At 40.9% G+C, this 22,826-nt stretch overlaps 1 long non-coding RNA gene across 1 annotated transcript; it reads right to left on the bottom strand.

Annotated features, from left to right (window-relative positions):
• Positions 1-1,538: 1,538 nt before the first annotated feature.
• Positions 1,539-20,070, bottom strand: LOC110367588. The gene is made up of 2 exons (XR_002427576.2): positions 19,846-20,070; positions 1,539-2,385 (listed from the first exon to the last, which is right to left on the bottom strand). It is a non-coding gene; the product is annotated as an uncharacterized LOC110367588 (long non-coding RNA).
• Between the last annotated feature and the right edge of the window lie 2,756 nt (positions 20,071-22,826).

The following is a 22,826-nucleotide window of genomic DNA, read 5'->3' as shown; positions in this document are numbered from 1 at the left end:
GCCCTGGACCACCACACCCTGCATGCTGTTCCTAGAGTCGGAACCCCCCCTGGGTTCCGACTCTAGGACGTCATAACAGAAGGGGGGCACCATTCACTTTAGAATCTGGGTGGGGCTTAAGGTCATAAATCATAGGTCATAAATAATGTGCGACATGCGTAAATTTCTAAAATCTAGATGCACCAGACAGGGCGCATCTAGACAAAGGAAAGGTAAAGCAGGTCTGGTATTATTTCAAAATAAATGTGGGAGGGGGCAAGGATGTCGGCATGCATAAACAGATCCGGTTTGGAATGCTGCACGGCACATTTAGTAATGAAAGGATGGAATTCAAAAGGATCATAGTCAGTATGAAGCCAGCAGCTCCATCTGAATACCCTTAAGTATAGCTCCTAGCTCCTGCTCCTATAGCTCCTGCGTCTAGCTCCTGTTCCTTGACCTTTCATGGGATCAACAGTAAGAATACTATCATGGGTAGGAAAGGAGCTTTGGACTGCTGTGCCAATTTTGGACAGCATTTAACTCTGTTTGTAATGAGCCAGGTCACTAGAAAACAGCAGCAGCACACTGTAAAAACCCAGTGAAATTCAAATTTAACATGATTCAGACAATTTGTGAGCTAAAACAGAAGAGAGCAGTCCAAAGACTAGGGTGTGTGGAAACAATGCTTAAACCTTGTTGGGAGACCTAATTTAGTCCTTCTGGGACCTGAATCAGTCATTTTGGCTTCTCTAATGCAAGTGGGTTGTCAAAAAATGTAATGGTTATAATTCACTTCTCACACCTCAGAAAGGCAGAAATTGGAAGCCAAATATGCTGCAAATGAACATTCTATGAGCCCGGTCATTAGAAACAGCAGCACACTGTTTAAACCCAGTGAAATTCAAATTTAACATGATTCATACAATTTGTGAGCTAAAACAGAAGAGAGCAGTCCAAAAACTAGGGTGTGTGGAAACAATGCTTAAACCTTTTGGGGAGACCTAATTTAGTCCTTCTGACACCTAAGTAAGTCATTTGGCTGCTCTAATGCAAGTGGGCGGTCAAAAAATTGAATGGTTATAATTAACTTTTCACACCTCAGATAGGCAGAAATTGGAAGCCAAATATGCTGAAAATTAACAGTCTATGAGCCTGGTCATTAGAAGCAGCAGCACACTGTGTAAATCCAGTGAAATTCAAGTTTAACATGATTCAGACAATTTGTGCGATAAAACAGAAGGGAGCTGTCCCAAAACTATAGTGTGTGGAAACCAGTGTTGTATAAAGTACTGAAATCTCAGAGTCAAGTAAAAGTATAAGTACCTCTCCAAAATATGACTTTGCCAAAAGTCTAAGTCACTGACTGAAATGTTACTTGAGTTAAAGTCTTAAAGTATCTGAAATGTCTTGTACTTAAGTATAAGAATTACTGTAAAAATACATGTACTCAAGTAAGGTAATGAAAAGTAAAATGTAAATGCAGTTTTAATGACATTTTTTTATATTTTGGTAAACTTTGAAGGTCAAATTCACTGAAAATAATATACACAACCAAGTGTAGGAGAAAATTAGACCAAGTTTTATTACTGCTACTGTTATTGACATCATTACAAAAAAAGAAGAAAAAAAACTGAAGCTAATCCGGCATCTGAAGAGGGAGTCCAGTTTGAAAAAGCCTTTTGTTAACGCGGCCAACATGAAGAAAAAAAGATTACTGTACTTCACAGACTAAAAGCCACACACATAACAGGTCATTATACAAAAGAAAAAGAAATAGGAGGGAACTGCAGCTTATTTGGCATCTGAAGAGGAAGGCATTTTTTGTAAAACTACCTTAAAACGTAAAAAAAAGGCAGTGCTGAAATGAAGTGTACATCACACCAGAGAAAAAAAGATGCACTTCAGGCCTATTAACTAAATCTTAAACACTTTGTAAACACAAGCCCCTCATCCCCTACACACTTTTGCCCTTGACTTTTTTCTTCCTCTCCAAATCTTAACCACCCCTTGTGGTCATCCTTGCACATAACCCCATTATCACCTGAACCTGTAAAACCTTCTGTTCATCTTCAAAAGCAGCTGGCTTTCAAAGTGCCTAGAATTTAGCCGTACTCTTCGTGGGCTGAAAATAAGATCTGCTATGCTGAACAGCCTTCCGCATGATGCAGAGGCTGGGAGGGGCGTGTTGAGCTTGACAGACAGCTTGCAGACAGAAGGAAAGGACTTCAGCATATCCATGTGGTCAGCTGAGCAGGACAGGTAGGCATCAAATTGTTTGGCGCCATCTTGGGTCTTTGATGCTTGCAGAGATGAGAAAGTCATCTTCACCAAAAGAACTCGACCTCGGCGCATCACCTGGCTGCATGGAGGGATCCTCGAGATACTGCTTCATGTAATCGATTCCTGAAATATAGAAGAGTTGTAGCACTTAAATGATGGAGTTTTTTGCCATGTTGTGGCCATAGTCTAAAGTAGTGAAAAAGCATCTGCTTTTTTCTTGCCTTAATTCATTATTTTGCGTACCAACTAACAAGCAAATCTGTTGATACTACAAAGTGTCAAGACAAACTTATATTAAGTGTAATACATCTGTTCAGCTTACAAAAGCAAAAGGTTAACTTCTTAAATGATTTTTACATTTTTGTGAAATTATGGTGGTGCAAAAGTGACTACCCCCCCACCCCACCCCACCATCACATGCTTGACACCATCTAAAGCCAATTTGTTTTTCATGGTCTCAGAGACAAACAGACTATGGATTGCTGGAAGCATGTCATGTGGTCTGACAACACCAAGATAGACAAATTTGTTTTAGTTGGTGTTAAGTATATTACAGCAGCATACTCCGTGAGAAATGCGAGTTCGGCTGGGTTGAACCTGTTTTAACAAAATAGCAACACACATCCGGATTTTTGTTAGATGGAACCAAGGATTATAAAACTGAATAGAAATCTGACATTTGTAATATATTTCCAGTGAATATTGTTTATAATAGACACTGTTATTCACAATGTCATTTGTTTATCTTCAGCTGTTCCATTTTTACTTAAGAAAAAAAAAACCTTAGGCCTACTTACATTGGGACCATCAGGTTGGTGGCTGTTGTGCAATTATACACTGTTAAAAGTTATTTAATGTTTCATAAATAACTCTCTGTCTGTTAAGTATTCTGGTGATGATCAGCTCTTAAGCTGATATCAAGACAATGGTTGAAAGGGATGAATTCGAGCACTAGCTATCTTTTAACAGCAAAACCTGCACACACATAGAATAAAGGAGTGTCAACTTCTTTTCAAGTTCAAGAATTTAATAACAGAAATAGAATGAACATTCAGAAAACATCACTATGTAATGCTGTTTACCTGAATTAACACAATATTTCGATTAACAAATCCTCTCAACTAGGCTAGTGAAACTTAACTAAACTACTAGGCAAAATGAAGATAACAAGAAGCTAAGCTAAGGAACTATTTACATGCAAAAAACAAAACAAAAAACAAATGACAAAACAAAGTGGTTGAACATCATCAGAATACTTCAGTGAATCCTGGTTCACTGCAGATTTGATTCAAAAAGCATGGAATAGAGTTAAAAGCATTTGGCATGTATTTCAGTCCATTCACAATTCAAAGCTCAAGTTAAACAAAACAGTATTTGATGAAATAATATTTTTAGGACCGGTTTGTCCTGTAAAATCATTTAATTCAGAATTGCTTGCCTTTGTTTATGTGATTCTACCTCCGAGCGCTAGGGGTCGCTGTAGCAACTCGGTGCCTAAGAGGTTACAACATAAAGTTATCAAAATTGCCTTTACCAACATTAATATTCGATAGAAATGCGGGGATAAGGCTCATAACACCATCGAAGGACGGCGGATCAGAACAGTTACGCTTTATGCTTTAAAACGAACTCCTTTTGAAATATCCAAAACCGTATGTTAGCAAGGTTAATCGCAGTTTGGCTAGCGCAAGCTACCGGTTAGCCCTTTTGTTCTAAACACCATGTGTCCAACGGTTTACAAAACATTTCCCTATAAACCTTGTAACTCGCTGCCCAAACCTGTCCTTTGTCTCATGTCAATTCTGTCCAGTTTTGGCCATTCACGGAAGGAGCGTTGAAGCAGGGAGAATCGTTGGTTTCTTCTTGGCAGGCTAGCGATTAGCCCTGCAGCATGAGCCAACAGCGTGGTCGGGGGCCTGGTCTGAGCACGTTCTCTGACCTGGTTGCAGTCTGATTTCAGGAGATTTCCCTCGTGAGCATTCAACATGGGCTCTGCTTCTGGCTTTCAAGCGGAATCTGGGGTTCTCTTCCCTGTGTGCTAGGGTTCCTGTGGACGAGACGACAGTCATTGAAAGTTTAGTTCCATCGTCTCTTGGAAGGATTGAGGCATGTTGGGCAGGGAGCTGACCCCAACTATAAAATATTCGGACATCCATCCCTTGGATGTGCCACAACTATTTAGACATACACACCAAAATTCCAAACCAAGAAAGGAAAAAAAACAAAAGAAACAATACAAAACAAATCCTAAACACCATGGTAAACTGTTGGTTAACCTCCACTTCCTAAGTTCTAGAACAATAAGAAAGGGTTAAAACAGAATAAACCGTGCTGTGCTAGAAATTATTTTTGACCAGGGCTCTCAACTCTCACGCATTGACCGTGTGACACACACATTTCACTGACTTCACATGCAACGCATGGCATTTCACACGCAAACATGGCATTTCTCACGCATAAAAATCACAAAGCCCCTCTGGGCTGCAGACGTCAAAACTCTGCCTTCTGCTGAGCTATTTCGGCTAGAGGTGTGCGATACCGGGAATTTTTAATCGCCGATATCGATCCGATACCGATACTTTTAACATTTGATTTTTATTTTATTATTACAATTAAATAATAATAATGTTATGTTCAGTGTTTTTTTCCTAATCCACCTCTTATATTTTTCAATCCTTATGTAATTTTTTCTGTATTGTGTGCACCTGCCTGTTGCTTTAATCCTATAATTTTCCGTCGTGGGACAAATAAACGATTAGCTAATGTTATCTTAAATAACACTTTTTAATAGGATATATGTACTGGGTTCTTTCAAGGTCTTAATTACAACTTCTGTGTGGGCTCCAGTAGCATATCATAGATAATATCGACTTTGAAAATTAACATGAACTGCTGCTGAAGAGGATTCAATTCAATTCAATTTTATTTATATAGCGCCAAATCATGAAACATGTCATCTCAAGGCACTTTACAAAATCAAGTTCAATCATATTATACAGATTGGGTCAGATTATACAGATTGGTCAAAAATGTCCTATATAAGGAAACCAGTTGATTGCATCAAAGTCCCGACAAGCAGCATTCACTCCTGGGGAACCGTAGAGCCACAGGGAGAGTCGTCTGCATTGTACATGGCTTTGCTGCAATCCCTTATACTGAGCAAGCATGAAGCGACAGTGGGAAGAAAAACTCCCCATTAACGGGAAGGAAAACCTCCGGCAGAACCGGGCTCAGTATGAACGGTCACCTGCCTCGACCGACTGGGGTTACAGAAGACAGAGCAGAGACACAACAAGAGAAACAAAAAAGCACAGAAGCACACATTGATCTAGTAATCTGTTCTACATTAGATGGTAGTAGCGCGTGAGCCGTCTTCTCTGGATGATGTCACAGTTAACAGAACGCCAGACCAGGTGTACCTACTATGAAGAAAAAGAGAGAGAGCCAAAAGTTAAAAGCTGAAATGACGACAGTCATTTCAATGTAATACAATGCAAAACTGGAGAACAGTAGACTGAAGAACAGTAGAAACCACTCTGATCTACCTGGATGTTCTCCGGAGGACTGAAATGCCTCAGTCAGTGACGTCAGTCTGTGGGTCTGGGTCTGTCGGGGCAATCAGAGAAGTTCCCTCTGTCGCTCGACGTTTTCTTGCTCATGGTTTTTCATGTGCTTAGATAAATTTGTAAAAAGCCGGTTAAATTCAGTGGAAACACAACAAAACATACAGCTTAAATTCATTTACGGTATTAAAATAGAGCCAAACGGGGCTTATTTCTCTCTTCATGTTTTTCCGCTCTGGCGGTCTCTCTCTCTTTCTCTCACCGTGTCTGAACAGGAGCCGCGCGCAGCGGTTGTTTGTGTGTGTTGAGTTGAGAGAGCACAGTGGGCGGGCCAGGCTGAGCCTGCATGCTGATTGGCTGGCGCCGCTGAGCCATGTACGAGAGGGGAGGGGGAGCAGCAGCCAGCAGAGTGCCGGCCCGTGACACAGAAGGGGAGACTGGTGAATCTGCGGCAGTCAGCGCGCGCGGAAGAGAATAAAAAGGATCGATCCTGTTAAAAGAATATTGTTCAATATCAATACCCGCGTTGGAATCGATAGTATCGATCCTAGGATCGATCCACCCACCTCTAGTTTTGGCTTCTTTCACAGCTTGTGGCCATCAGTAATTCCTGCTGAAGTTCGTGTTAACAGAGAAGCAGGAAGAGTGATCAGAGTTATGAATAATTTTAGTCTTAACAGTAGTGAAAGTAAGCCGGTAAGGTCCTGTACCGCGTACACAGAAGGGGAGGGGGCGGGGGGAGAGCTGCTGCCAGATGACCAGTTCATTCAGAACCGGTCATGGCTACACGCTGGATCATAAAACAGTTCTGCTAACCAGATGCAGTTTAAAACGCCACTTGGTCTGTTTATAAGTTTCGTTTTTATTAATTCTGCATTTTTTAACTACATGCACCATATTTCTGTGCCTCAGCGCTTGCTCCTTTCCCGCCTCCTTTCCCTCAGAGCAGGTGCTTTTATCACCGTTCACCATTCAAAATGTGAATCACTACGTTTAATTCCCTCACATCGGTAGCAACGTGTGCCAGTTAAAGTCAATAGGAGAGTTAGTAGTGTGTTTCATGCTCTTGTATTTTTAGCAACATAGAATCAGTGGCGCTTCGGTGGGCGTGCTGCCTTGTGCTTTAATTCAGGTGCGCACTTTTAAGGGTCATTTTAAAGAACTTGTTACATCAGGGGCTTCATCTTAGACCTGTTAGTACCCCTTAGAAGCCCTTTAAAGTCTTTAGTTATGCATTTTCCCCACTGTTTATCCCTGACACGCAGCGCACCAACGGGGGTAAAATCCGCCCACCTCACCGCCCAGAGCGCACTGACGAGAGCAATAGAGATTCGTCTGGTCAGTGCAGCGACTGAGATGAGAAACCTGTCGCTGTGAAAGGTGATGATAATGGTTAATAAACTGTAACAGTCTAGAAGTGCATTGAGCTGAAAAGAGGGAGACATCAGCAGCTGGATCATGCGTAAAGACGCAGCGGGAACCTCTGTGTGCTTCAGTGTTGCTGCTGAGGGGAAAATGTTGACCATAAAGGCTGAATCACCAATCAGGTTATAGATTTACAATGATAAAGAAACCCATAGATGAATGTGTAACAGTGTAATAATTCGGTCAATAACTTAAAACTACTTAATTTTATTCAGTATTATTTGAACAATTGTGTATTTTTTTATGTTTTAATCCATTAACTTCTCTTTCTCTTTTTAACAAAAGTAATACATGTCTACTTCATTGGCTGGTGGGATAAAAATGAGATGGAGTTGACTCCACTGGCTCTTCCAGGGTCCGGTTAGCCCCGCCCCCAAACAAGCCACGCCCACAAATTAGCATAATCTCACTCTTAACTTTTTATTAAAGTTGAGGTCTGTTTTTGACCTTATCACACGGAGGCATGACAAGTTGCGTGGTTCCTTTTTCGATCAGCTCGCCGTTTAATCTTGTTAAACATGCAACAAACTCTGCAGATACTTTCAAAGTTTTCCTTTGTGATTATTTCTTTGGAATGGTTCCACCTTTTACGAATATGACCTTGGGGCTTTGCATTGGAAAAGAGTTGACCTTCATCTGGCTGCCTAGGCTTTCGTGGCGGCCTGGCTCCAAATCTTTCGGTCTGCTGGATCACTGAAGAACTGACTTTGTGTCTTTTCTTAGGCCTGTTTCCTGTCTGAAGGTTTGTTTCCTGTCACATTGCAAACGAGTGTTTCAAACCAGCTGGGCATGGGGCGCTGGTGAGCAAGATATTGTGTAGGACGCATTTTTCAGAGCTTCTGCAAAATCTGACTTAATTACAAACGAAAAAGGGAAAATACAGCTTTAATCACGCTGGTATCTGTGGATATACCAAAGAGGAAACCTTTGGACCATAAATAAGCTAGAGAGTTTGGACATAATTATCCGGAATGGCTGGAAAACTTTAAAAAATTCAGACACAGAAGCGACGCTAATGCAACAAGGCCTGCTAGGACACCAAGGCAGCGAACAACAGAAGATGCCGACCCACTGATAACCACGGGTTCTGGTGAGCCAAATACGAATAGCGAAGAAATGAAAGCAGACATTTTACGGTCAATGAGAGGAGACATTGCTAAGGTGATAAGAGACAAACTTAAAGGTGCATTGGCGGATGATTTCCAAGCTATAAAATCCGAACTGCAAGCGGTCCATTTTGAAATTGCTAGCAACGCAAAGGCCATACAAGCTGAAGTGGATACCATAAAGACGGAGGTTCTGGACTTAAAGAGTGGTTTGTCAACGTGGTTAGACGAAGTCACTTCATTACAGTCTACTGTTACAAACTTACAGAGGGAAAAGGACAACGCTCAAGGACAAATGGGAGGATTTAGAGGGGAGAATGAGGAGATCCAACATCCGCATTGCGGGCATCGAAGAACGCCCGGGTTCTAGCTCCCCACAGGCGGTGGCAAAAATCATCAAAGACGTGCTACAGATGGACCGAGATATAAAGGTAGACCGCTCACATCGTACACCCATTGGGAGAGGACCTAGAGATCAGGAGCTACCAAGAGTCATCGCCAAATTACATCACGACGGAGACGTGGCGGAGATCCTGAGGAGAGCTCGCAGCAGAGCTCCGCTCTCTTACAATGGGCACAGTGTTTCCTTTTTCCCCGACTACACGACAAGCGTGGCCAAAGCTAGAGCTACTTTCACGGAGGTGCGAAAGGCGCTGCGTGGGATTAAGAAGGTCCGCTACGGCCTCCTCTACCCAGCCCGATTTCGGAATACATACCATAATATAGAAAAGGAATTCCTCGACCCTAAACTGGCCATGGATTACATCCGGAAAAATATTATTCTAACAGAGACAACTGAATAAAGGTACCGTGTACCTGCAGTGACAATGTTATCAGAAAAATGTCAATGCTATGGCTATCGTTCATATAGCTTCCCTCATAAGGTTTATATTCATAATTTCATAGTTTTTAAGGTAATGAGCAATCCAGATGTTTAATCTAGATCCCTATTTCCGGTAAATCTTGCAGGAGCTGGCATAGTCTATGTGGAGTTTGTGCGGCTACTTTATCTCCCCCATTACGAATTTGGCTCACTACCCAACCAAACTACATATCTAAGCACACCTTCTGCACACATATTTAATCTTGTTGTGCACTTTAGCGGCTTCTATTAGCGGCCTGGGACAATGTCCCAAGTATTCTTTAATTATAGGTCTCTGTTCTTTGTTTTTCCTGTTCTGGTCCCTCTGTTCCCCGGGGAACTTGCGCAATTTCTTTTTGCAAATTTCTTTTGTTTTTGTTGTTATTGTTTTGCTTCATCACACGCTCATTCTAACCTGGTGAATCCAGGGAGGGTGGTCACAGTTGTCAAACATATATTTTATTCCTCCCTGTTTGATACTGCGGTCAAGTTGTACACATTCCTTAAATCTCACATAAACAAGGTGATATTATACATAAAGGTCTGGTTGCCACTTCTGATACACTCCGATAAGTTGATGTATAAACCAAGTAGAGTTAATGGGTGATCCACTTAAAATCATATAATGTAAAAGGATTACATAACCCAGCCAAGAGAAGGAAAATATTGACTCAATAAAACAACTTAATTGTCATATTGCCTTTTTCAAGAAACCCACCTTTTTGATACAGGGCATGAGAAATAAAAAAAATCCTGGGCAGATAAAGTTTACTACTCATCCCACCGATCTGGGAATAAAAAGGGTGTTGTCATTCTCATACATCGGCAGGTAAACTTTACACAACTCTACTACATAGGGTCACCGAGGGGAGATATATATTAATTAATGGGACAATTGATGGCATAAAAATATCGCTACTTAATGTATATGCACCTGATTTCATAAAATCACTGTTTAAGATAATATTACAACACAGTTCTGGACTGCTGTTAATAGGTGGAGACTTCAAATGCATTTTATCACAAATATTAAACAGATTACCCACCCCAAAATTTCCCCTCTCTAAAACGAGCAGGATGCTCAAACACCAGATTACAGAGACAGATATTGCTGACGTCTGGAGAAGTAAGTTCCCCAGAACTAAAGACTTTACCTTCTATTCAAATAGACATGCATCCTATTCCAGGATTGATTATTTCTTTACACCAAAGTCAGAACTACATAGAATTGCAGATACTGAAATACTACCCATTACTATTTCTGATCATGTTCCTATTTTACTAACTTGGAATATAGGACATAGATTAACATCCAAACAATGGAGGTTTAACACATCCCTCCTTAACGACAAAAATATTCACGGCATTTATTATAGAGGAACTTAGGATATACCTAGAAACCAATAATACTCCGGAAATAACTCCTCTAATATTGTGGGACTGTGCCAAAGCATTCCCTCGAGGCCGCATAATATCCTTCACGACTGCGAGGAAAAAACAGAAAAATGCTAAACAAAAAGACCTAGAGAATAAAATTAAAGATCTAGAACTTAAACAAAAAAAATACACTTCAATTAAAATCCTGAAGGAGCAAAATGCAACCCGCAGACAACTAAATAGCCTATTGTCGGACAAAGTAGAGGGTAATCTGAGGTTTACTAATCAAAAATACTATGAATATGGCCAAAAGGCTAGTAGATTACTGCCATACAGACTGAGGAAACAACAGTCTTCTAACATGGTTCACAAATAAAATCTCTAAATTCTATGATGATAAGACCTGACGAAATTGCAGAAACCTTTGCAAATTTTTACAAATTATTATATACAAACACTGATACATGTAACAAGGACCATGATTTTTTAAAAGATATAAAGTTGGACCACCTAACGGATGAGGCAGCGCGTACATTAGATCAACCGATTGAGGAATGGGAAATTAAGCAGATTAAATCACTAAAGAATAACAAAAGCCCAGGCCCAGATGGATTTACAAACGACCCCTCTACTAATAAAGGCGTACCATCACGCTTTAAACTCTAAAACTATGGCACCCTCTTGGACGGAAGCCAGTATTGTAGTGATCCACAAAGAGGGTAAAGACCCTACAGGCTGACAATCCTATAGACCCATATCACTGCTGAATACAGACTCACGCATACTCCCCTCAATTCTAGGAAACTGATTTAATAAATTTATTACCCAAATCATACACCCCGATCAGACCGGATTTATTACAGGTCGACATTATGCTAATAATTTGAGCCGCCTATTAAATCTATTAAGCGCCCAAAAAGAAAGAAAGATTGAGTCAGCAATCATTTCCTTAGATGCTCAGAAGGCATTTGATAGAGTATCCTGGCAATATTTAATTCATACGTTGAAACGTTTCGGATTTGGCCCATATTTCATTGACTGGGTGCAAACACTCTACTCATCCCCAAAAGCAGCAGTCAAAGTTAATGGCTTCAGATCGGCTAGATTCTCATTAGAAAGGGGCTGTAGACATGGGTGTCCACTTTCACCCCTCCTATTTGCCATCAGCATTGAGCCGTTAGCCCAAATCATTAGAGATTATATTAATATCAAAGGAATAGAAATCAATAAGGAAATACACAAAATTTGACTATATGCTGATGATGTGTTAGTGTATTTGTCGGACCCTAAATCAACAATTCCCCATCTAAAAAACCTTATCTCCCAATACGGATTTTACTCGGGTTACAAAATCAACATTGATAAAACGGAAGCTATGGATGTAAACGACACGATCCCTGATTCCATAAAGATACAGAGTGGTTTTAAGTGGCCCAATAACGGGATCAAATACTTAGGTATTCAAATACCTCCATGTTTGAATGACCTCTATGAAGCAAATTATGGCAGACTCCTACGAATCATAAATAAGGACATAGAGCGCTGGGATACACTCCCTATCTCACTGTGAGGCCGAGTTGAAAGTGTTCGTATGAATGTCCTACCAAGATTTCTATACCTATTCCAGATGCTACCTGTAGGGATCCCCAAATCTACCTTCGACACTGTAGATAAGATGTTAACGAGATTTATCTGGCAAAAAAAAAAAAAAAATCGACCTAGAAACAAATTGAAAACCCTGCAATTAAATAAGAAATAGAGGAGAGCAAGAGCTCAAGACCTATACAAACACTACCCTTCTTGGATGTCCCCGCAAAGGACATGTCAATTTGGACAAAAAACACCCTCAAAGTATGGAACAAAATACAATCAGTCTTTAAATTACCAAAACAGATTTCACTTTTATCGAATATAGGACATATAAAGACATTTATACCGAACAACTTAGACTTTGAATTTAAAAACTGGTCCAACTATGGACTATTTTATATTCACCAACTAATCGATAAAGAAAATCTCAAGACCTTCGAACATTTGAAAAAATAATTTGGCCTTCCTAAATCGGACATCTATAGATATTTATAACTTCGAACCTTTCTGATGGCACATGACAATTGGACTAAACTCCTTGAACCCACACCTATAGAAAATTTCATAATGGATATACAAAGGGGAAAGGGAAACAATAAAGTAATTAGTAAAATATAAGACCTGTTTCTCTCCATGAATATAAACGACTCTACAAACATAAAACATAAATGGGAGACTGAATTACAGGCTTCAATTATTGGGGACGCTTGGAACGAAATCTGTACAGAAGCACATTTAACAACAAACTCTAATACATGGAGAGAATTCAAGTGGAAAATAATAATCCGGTTTTTCAGAACACCAGCGAAACTAATAAAATGTACCCTACACAACCCAATCTATGCTGGAGAAACTGCAGGACACGGAACGCCAACCATACTCATATTCTGTGGTCTTGCCCTAAATTAAGCGAATTTTGGAAGGATATCTTCGATGCCCTCAAGATAGTTTTCAGAAAAAATATTCCAAAAACCCACTTGGTGGCAATTCTAGGTGTAGTACCCGATGGAATAGACAGAATGTCTGATAGATATCTCCTAAGAATTTTGCTGACTGCAGCATTAAAGTGTATAACTATCAGATGGATGAAAGTATCACCTCCAACATATAACATATGGATTCAGAAAGTTTGGGACATTTATTTGATGGAAAAAAATCCCATATTCCTTAAGGCTCCAAGAAGATACTGTCAATAGATTTTATTACACCGCTACTAATTCAATGATGTAAGTGATGTATCACCCTCCTGCACTTGTTTGCTCTGTTGGCTAAAATGCCATGGCACCTAAGACTATGCGGTCCACCTTATCTCTAGGAGGACTTCTATAACTTCTATTATTTTTATTTACGGTTTTTGTGTGTTGTTTTTGTTTAGATGTTTTGCATTCATTCCTACACCTGTTAGGAACACTTATTATTTCACCTTCCGATGCCACGTTTAATGCAACTGGTAAATGTCAATATGAGTCGGAAGTTTGTATTCATGTTCGTATGTTGATACTAATAAATAAATAAAAAATAAAGTAAAAAAAAAAAAATAGCTGGGCATATCTGCAGAAAGTTATGGGAAAGTTACTTTCCTTGCAATGCATGGTCACTCCATAACGTACACTTTCATGTAAATTATGAAGGAACAGGGACTTAAAGAGTGGGTCTTCTTCAGGACCTGGAGAATTACATCCCTGAGAATAAACGTTCCTTAAATGATAGTAATAATCTCTGCGCGTTTCATTTTCCTGTTGACTAACGCTGAAAGCGTCAAGAGTTACTGAAGCCTGATCCCTGTACACAGAATATTCTTCTCTTAAAGCTTTGCAAAGAGCTGAATAACTGTCACGAATCTCTGGAGGAAGAGCTTAAATAAAAACATGAACGCTTCTAGCTGTTTTCCAAATAAGCTTTAGTTTCTAACGAGATGCGGGAAATAGCAGGTCAAAAAGACAGCGTTCGACTTCGTGCAGATAATTTTGAATGTTGGAATCATGATTATCTGGGTCGAAGTGTTTTATTTCACGAGCAAGAGACTCAAGTTGGCGAAAATGGAAACCGTAATTATGAGGTGGCCCTGGACCACCTGGGAAGTCAAATCGGTTAAGTTCATGACCTGATGGAGGTCTGTGAACTAACTTTTGATGTAAGGAAGAATGTTCCTGATCTAATTGAGAGTTTTCCAAGGTGCAAACTCTGACATGTGGTGGGGTTTGGTGTGGTCCACCTGTGTGACTCTTTGGGCCCTTACGGGGGCGGTACAGAGTCAGGACAGGTGGTGGTATGAGTCAGGTGTGATGTCTGCTCATCCCTCCAATCTGAACCACCTGTGTCTGCGGAGTTGTTTAACAGGGACGAGCTGCTGTGGACTTGACACAGCTGGTGGAACCAGAGAGACGACGAGGTGGTCCCACAGGTTACCTGACACCTAACACTGACTGTAAAGGGTTCTGGGTTTTCAGGGTTGCTGAAAACAGAAAGCTTCAGAGAACCTTAACCCTTCCTGACCAGGCGCTAAGAATACATAGATCATAGATCAGATTGCAGAGGCCTAGACAAATAGGAACGCAGAGACGCGTTCATCCAAGAACTTCTTAATAAAAGTCCTTAATCCTCAGTTTAAGAAAATAAATAATCACATGTATGGTTTACTTTATTTTAGGATTAATTTGGGAACTAATTCTGATTTGCTTAAGTAGCTTTAGTTGTTCTACAATGTTAGAGCGTTTTCAAAAGCTCCTGTTCTCTCTCATTGCTTTGTTTGTAGAACCTTGGCGTCCTTGAACAGTAACAGCATGGTATAAATATTTTGTCTTTTCTGTGCAGAACAGCACCTCGCTTTCTTTAAAAAAAAAAAAAAGAGAGAGAAAGAGGGAAAAGGCTTTCACATGGAAAGGCTTTCTTTTTCTCAGTTGGGTTTTCAAAATAAATGGGAAATGTCATGAAACGAATATGTTGATGAAATTATGTTGCAGAGAACTTCAACTGTCAGACAACAACAGTTAAGACACACATTGAAAGCATTCTGTTAAGAATTATTATGAATTTACTGCAGATACATTTGAACTTAAAGATTACTATTTTAATTAATAATTAAATTGCAGAATTCTGAGAGCTAAATAATTGTGCACAGAAATATCTTGAATGTGAAAGTGCTTGGAGGATGTTTTAATAAATGACACATGAAAGGGTTTTTTTGATAAGAACACTAATTACACCTTGTTTCTGTTCTCTAGTGGGAACAAGGACTCGTGTCTGCAGACCATCTTCACAAAGTGTTTTATTAGGGAGAAATGCAAAATAAAATGCTCAGTGCCCATCCAGAACTGAACACTTATTACCATCCAGCTCAGTCGTCCAGCCTGCGAGGAGGAACCAAGAAGAGGACTGGGGATGAAGAAGCCAGAGAACTCTGATTCCTTATTCTTCAACGGGAGTTACCTGAAGAGACCCTAAGCGCGATTAGATTAATTTCTGCCTTGTGCCTGAATGGCCTGAAGGCTTTCTTAACTTTGCGTTCTTGACGTTTAGAACTCTTCTCATATTCTGTTGCTGTTTGTTTAACTGCTCTGTTCCACTGACTAGCATGTTTGATTTTTGTGTGTTATGAGATCTACACTTTAATGTTACATCATGTTGATCAATATGGTTTTATGGGGTAAAAAATGGAAACTGTTTGCTTCAGACACACAAGGATCTATGGTTTATGCACCTTTTGATTTGATATAGGAAGAACCAGGATCGGATTGGCTCTAAAGATCCTTTAATATTAGCTGGTAATGATAACACTTGGATTCAATACAGGGTTTTCAGGCTCAGATTGGCCGAGAGCAGATTTCCCTGGGAGGGGGGCTTGCCAGTTTTTACTGCCCCCTGGGGGGGTAGCTTTTTCTGGCGTTTCCCCTGCCCGCACTGAACCTCTCCTGCCTTTGCTCCTGGTGTTGTAAGTTTGGAGTGGTGGATTATTGTCCATCGTAGGGGTGAGTGGAGAAAGGAGTAGGAGGGTATTCAGGGTGGGTCAGAGTAGACGGATTCGACCTTGGTTACTGAACAGGGTTTAGCTTACCATAGTCTAATGTAATTTTAAAATAATGTGCGCATAGGTACCTAAAACAGGCCTTACCTAATTAGATGAATCCTAAATTGTGGACAAAAGCTAAATCTTTGATCTTGTGTGTTAAACCTCTTTGAAGCATTCATGTTGATCTGTACTAAAAGTTCCAGCACTACCCGGTTCCAACACGGGAACCCCTTGGGTCCCACTTTACGAGTTTACAGTAATGGTTCCTCTGTGTTTTGTTCACATTTTCATATGATGGGTCATCTTGTTTTGTCTTGATGCTGACGACGCCATCATCAAAAAAAAAAAAAAAAAAGAGAGGAATGTTATAAGAATTATTATTCTGAAGTCACTATGGCCTCACACCACTCGGACAGAGGAGGCCTGGAGACCTGATGTCTGTGTATAAGATCCACTGTTTTCTGATTGCAAGGCCAAATGCTGCAGCTGCTGAGGGATACTGATTGTTTACGATAGACTGTCTTTGTTTTGTCTCATGGAAAGGCCACGGTGCAGTATTAGGGGAAGCCCGAAAAGTGACACAGGGAGAGACAGGGCAGACAGAGACTGCAGCGGAACCGTGGGGTGCGATTACTTTCCATCTATGTGAATCTCTGCTCTGTTTCTCAATAAAGGTGCTGGAACGTTATACCACCGTCTCGTCATTTAGTAAAGATGGGAACTCAGTTACTATTGTTTAATATTCCACCCAAAACTCCCACAACAAGGACTCACTTCTCTGGTGAGATGCAGCCTCGCTGACATCATGAGCTTTGGGGTCCTCTGTCTCAGGTTCAGCTTCCTCCATCCTCACCTCAGCTTTGAGAGCTCACATCTGGCAGCACTCACTCTGTCTAAAACCATCTGATGCTCAACATGTAACTGAAGATATTGTTCATCTTCTAGTTGTGACTTACGCTGATATAACAATGTAAGTTGTCCCACAACCTCTTGAATCCGAGTCCTTTTGGTCGGATTCTGAATGAAGTTAATTAGTTCCTTAATCTTTTTATCGCATGCAGCAAGGTTAAGACTGTTTAAATTATTTAACTCATCTGCAGATAAGTTGATGAGGTCGGCAATGACAACCTTCTGCCTCTCTATGTCTGCTTGGTCCACCACAGGTGCAGCTTCAGATGTGAGACGTTCTGGCTCCATCTTGCTAACACAAAACAAACACAAGTTATGACAAAACTTTCAAAATAACATAAGATCCAGTCTGTGGACGCTCAGCTATGCTTTTATGTTTAAACATACGTTTTGCAAATACTTATTTGTGTGTGTAGAAACAGCTGTGCAGGTTGACTGTTCAACATGCGGCTTATGTCGACACTATTCTTTCAGTGTCAAGAATGCTAAACCTTTAGGACTTACGAGCTCTGTAGCGACTGCTTACCTTCCTTTAGGAATTACTAGCTTTTGTGCAAGGAATTACTAGCTTTTTTTTAGCTTGTGCTTGTCACCTTTCTTTTAAGGGAAATTAGCACTTTTAGCTTTAAGAGCATCATCCCCTTTCCACATAAATAGGGTGACACCTCAAATTAACTGGAGGTTAAATCTGGAGACGAATATGTTCTACACAACACAAGTAAGCTTTTAAAATGTCCTGTTCAACAAATATGCAAAGCATCTTAGGTTAGATATTTGAGCATCTAACTTTCCTGGACTGGAAGTTGATTTTGAAAGGGCACACTGCAAAAACAGATCCCAAAATAAGTAAATGTTCTTAAAATATGTGTATTTGTCCTTGATTTGAGCAGGTAAATAAGATTATTTGCCAAGGGAATGAGTATTTTGACCCCTAATATAAGATAATTAGACATTCTGCACTTGAAATAAGATGATGGAGATGAGTTGTTTCTATTTTAAGGTCAAAAATCTTGTTCCATTGGCAAACCATCTTATTCATCTGCTCAAATCAAGGACAAATACACATATTTTAAGAACATTTTACTTATTTTAAGTTCTGTTTTTGCAGTGCATAACTATGGACTTTCATTTAAGACTTGTGGTTTAAGCAAACATGATGATAAGTCACATCATCTGGAGACAGATGTGCAACAAATTTTGGTTCAGGTAGTAATCTTAACTTTACAGTTAAGTCCACTCTGAGACTGTTGGTTATAACAGATACCTCTATTCAAGCATCTGAGTTTACGCTCTTTGTAGTACAGTTTATTATCACTAGCTGAGACATTTTTTACCAACTTTTATTTTCCTAAAAGTCTAAAAATGTCACAGGTTATATTCTGATATGTGCGCAGTTCAAGCTGTGTTCACGAAGGCCCGCCTCTGGGACGCCATTAGAGTAGATGAATGCCCACCCAAGGACGCCATTAATTGTTGTGCAATTATACACTGTTTAAAGTTATTTAATGTTTGATAAATAACTCTCTGTTAAGTATTGTCTGGTGATGATCAGCTCTTAAGCTAATATCAAGACAATGGTTGAAAGGGATGAATTCGAGCACTAGCGATCTTTTAACAGCAAAACCTGCACACACATAGAATAAAGGATTAACAACTTCTTTTCAAGTTCGAGAATTGAATAACAGAAATAGAATGAACATCCAGAAAACATCACTATGTAATGCTGTTTACCTGAATTAACAATATTTCGATTAACAAATCCTCTCAACTAGGCTAGTGAAACTTAACTAAACTACTAGGCAAAATGAAGATAAAAAGAAGCTAAGCTAAGGAACTATTTACATGCAAAAAAACAAAACAAAAACAAAAGACAAAACAAAGTGGTTGATCATCATCAGAATACTTCAGTGAATCCTGGTTCACTGCAGATTTGATTCCAAAAGCATGGAATGGAGTTAAAAGCATTTGGCATGTATTTCAATCAATTCACAATGCAAAGCCCAAGTTAAACAAAACAGTATTTGATGAAATAATATTTTTTAGGACGGGTTTGTCCTGTAAAATCATTTAATTCAGAATCGCTTGCCTTTGTTTATGCATTTCTACCTCAGGGCGCTAGGGGTCGCTGTAGCAACTCGGTGGCTAAGAGGTTACAACATAAAGTTATCAAAATTGGCTTTACCAACATTAATATTTGATAGTAATGCGGGGATAAGGCTCATAACACCATCGAAGGATGGAGGAGCAGAACAGTTACGCTTTATGCTTTAAAACAAACTCCTTTTGAAATGTCCGAAACCGGATGTTAAGCAAGGTTAATAGCAGTTTGGCTAACGCAAGCTACCGGTTAGCCCTTTTGTTCTAAACACCATGTGTCCAATGGTTTACAAAACATTTCCCAATAAACCTTGTAACTTCACCCTCAGCTCGCTGCCCAAACCTGTCCTTTGTCTCATGTCAGTTTTGGACATTCACAGAAGGAGCGTTGAAGCAGGCTAGCGATTAGCCCTGCAGCATGAGCTAACAGCGTGGTCGGGGTCGGAGCCCTGGTCTGAGCACGTTCTCTGACCCGGTTGCAGTCCGATTTCAGCAGATTTCCCTTGTGAGCATTCAACATGGGCTCTGCTGCTGGCTTTCAGCAGAATCTCTTCCCTGTGTGCTGAGGATAAATGCAACAAAACTGTTTTTGGCATGCAGGATCCTTCCTCCTGCATCTGATTAGGTTAAGACAGCAAACTTAACCTGATCTGCCCGGACATGTTCTCCGGGCGACGAGAGGCTCTCTCCAGATGCTGGGTGTGCGTTGGTCAGGCCCGTGCAGGGCCCATGGTCCGAAGCAGCTCTTTCCTGGTCTAAGCAGGAGGTCTCCTGAGCAGCTTGGAGTCTGAAGAAGTCTGAGAAGTGAGGAGCTGAAGATGAGAGTCTGAAGAGATGTGCTGTGACTTTTATCTGTAAGCAGGGGTCACAGCTCACCTCCTGCTGAGAGAGGCCCTGAGGAGGGGAGAGAGAGGGAGAAAGAGGCTGTCCTTCTGGCCATGTCCTTCTGGCCATGTCTGCAGCAGGACAGAATTCCTGTTACCTTCTCCATACCACTGCTCAGAATTTAATCCGAGATCACTTATTCATCGTGACGTTATTATAGCATTCAAACACATGAAAATAAAAAATATTTTATCCCTCTTGTAATGATAATAACTTTCATTAAGAATGACTGGAAAACTGCTGCAAATGCATTTGAACTTAAATATTACTAATTTAATTAATTCAATTTTAAGATGGGAATTTTACGCTAGGAGCTAAATGATTGTGCGCAGGAATATCTTGAATGTGAGAGTGCGTAGAGGATGTTTTTTAATAAATGACACTTGTCAGGGTTCTGTTTTCCGTGCTCTCCAACTCTGCTTCACAGGTGGTTGCAGTTGACTGGTGGGTGTGGCCCGCACCTGCGGCTCATCTAGGAACCCTCGTCTCTGGCTTAAAAGGAGTGCACAGACAGCTGGAAGATGCCAGAGTGTTACCCCGTCGTGGTATACCTAGGCCACAGATCTGTCTCCCGAGCCTTGTACCTGTGAGTTTTTGGAAACCCAGTTTTTGGTCTAATCCTGTCTTCTCCAGTTTTGTCATGTTTTGGATTTACTCACCTGTGTTGGCTCCGTGCTCTGAGGACCAGTCATCCAAATCCCCGCCGCTCAGATTTTGCTCCGGCATCTCCACTCATACTCTCTTGGTGGTCCCAAGCCGGGTGTGAGAACCCCCTTCCCGGATTCACCTGGTTCGTCAGTCACACTCCGGTTCTTCCAGCAGCTCCTCCTGCCTGCCGCCGCATTGGTGCTGTTCGAGCCCCCCCACCTGCATTACATCTGCCAGCTCTCCTGTCACTCAGCCACAACCTTCCATCAGTGAGTCACAGAGTTCCTTTTTCACTCATCCCCCCCCGGACAGGTCTCCCCATCCAAACGGTAAGTGCCGCCACTTCTGGAAACATCTCCCCCTGGTTCGATCCTCTGTAAACATATCCTTTTTCTGCCCGCAGTCGTTCCAGCTCTGACGTTCCGACCTCGCCAATTGCACACAATGTGTGCTTTCCCCTTTGTTGAGCCTTTAATAAACATCTTTAACAGTTCCTGCTGCCGGCTGTGTCTGCATGTGTGCCAAACACTTAAAAACCATGACAAACATAAGACAGGTGTTCTAAAACTAGAGGACTGTGGGAAACTGCTGAGACCTTTTGTGGACCTAATTTACTCCTTTTGGGAAGTGTCTCGCATCTTTACCACTCTAATGCAAGAGGGTTGTCCAAAAAAGTGCAGGACATTAACACACTTCTCACACCTCAGAATGGCAGAAATTGTAAGCCAAATATGCTACAAAGGAACATTCTATGAGACAGGTCATTATAAAAAGCAGCAGACTGTAGTAACCATGTGAAATTCAAATGTTAACTTGTTTCAGAAACTTTTTGCGCTTTAACATAAAAGACAGGTGTTACAAAACTAGAAGACTGTGGAACACTGTTTGGATATTTCCCCTGCACCTTGGCCCGGGAAAACATTGTGTGTGATGTGGATGAGGTGCTGTGGCCAAACCACAACAGAAGAGAGGATGCAGCATAGTATTTTTTTTAAACTCTGTGTACAGTAAATTCTTCTGTTTTGTATGCACAACTTTGTGTTGGTTGGGAATGGTATGTGCACTGTGTATATTGTTTTTGTGTGACAAATAAAATATTTGTTACTGTGTATTTGTGTAAAAAAAAAAAAAGAGTAAAAAACAAAACAACTGGACTTGTTTTCCATAGTTTGAAGACGTTTCGCTTTCTCAATTCAATTGAGAAAGCTTCCTGGATACGAAGCGAAACGTCTTCAAGCTACGGAAAACAAGTCCAGTTGTTTTGTTTTTTACTCTTTTTGGAAAGATCTTGAGAACATCACTATAGAATGCCGTTTATCTGAACACTATATTTCAATCAACAAATCCTCTACTAGGCTAGTGAATCTTAACTAAAACTGCTAAGCAAAATTAAGAAACAGAAGCTAAGGAACTATGTACAGTACATACAAAAGAAACAAAAAGCCAAAACGAATGGTTGATCACCATCAATAGAATGATTCAGTGAATCCTGGCTTACTGCAGATCTAAGTCAAAGAACCAAAGCTCATCTTAAAGAATGTGGAATGAGGTTAAATTAGCTTAACCAATTGAGAACATTCAGAATGTTTTTCCTTCCCGTTAATGGGGAGTTTTTCTTTCCACTGTTGCTTCATGCTTGCTCAGTATGAGGGATTGCCCAACAAAGAGTTCAGGTGGCCGGTCACTGTTGAGTTCAGACGGCATCTTGAGCTTGAGGGCGATGAGCTGTGGCAGCAGCGACTTTGAGAGCGCTCGGCAGCGGGGACTTTGAGACCAGATGGGGGCCGGCGGAGGACGGCCCCGGGAGTGGCAAACGGCGGAGCAGCAGGGTCCTCGGCAGGCACCGTGGAGGGCAACCTCGGCAGTCAAGCAGCAGAGTCTTTGGCGGGCATCGTGGAGGGCGACCTCAACGAGGTACAGTCAGCTGGTGGCAGAGCAGCAGGTTCTCAGGTGACCGGGAGCAGAGGACCACTGAAGGCCAGCGACGGGACTTTACCAGGGTTCTAGTGAGGTGTAACTCCAGAGCTGGACCTTCAGCAGACTGTGGAGCGATGACTGGAGGCGGGTCCCCCTGGACCGCCTCAGGGAACTTG

Source organism: Fundulus heteroclitus, unplaced genomic scaffold, assembly GCF_011125445.2.
Source record: "Fundulus heteroclitus isolate FHET01 unplaced genomic scaffold, MU-UCD_Fhet_4.1 scaffold_40, whole genome shotgun sequence".
In the NCBI taxonomy this organism is placed as follows: domain Eukaryota; kingdom Metazoa; phylum Chordata; class Actinopteri; order Cyprinodontiformes; family Fundulidae; genus Fundulus; species Fundulus heteroclitus.
This window is presented reverse-complemented; position numbering and strand designations above follow the sequence as displayed.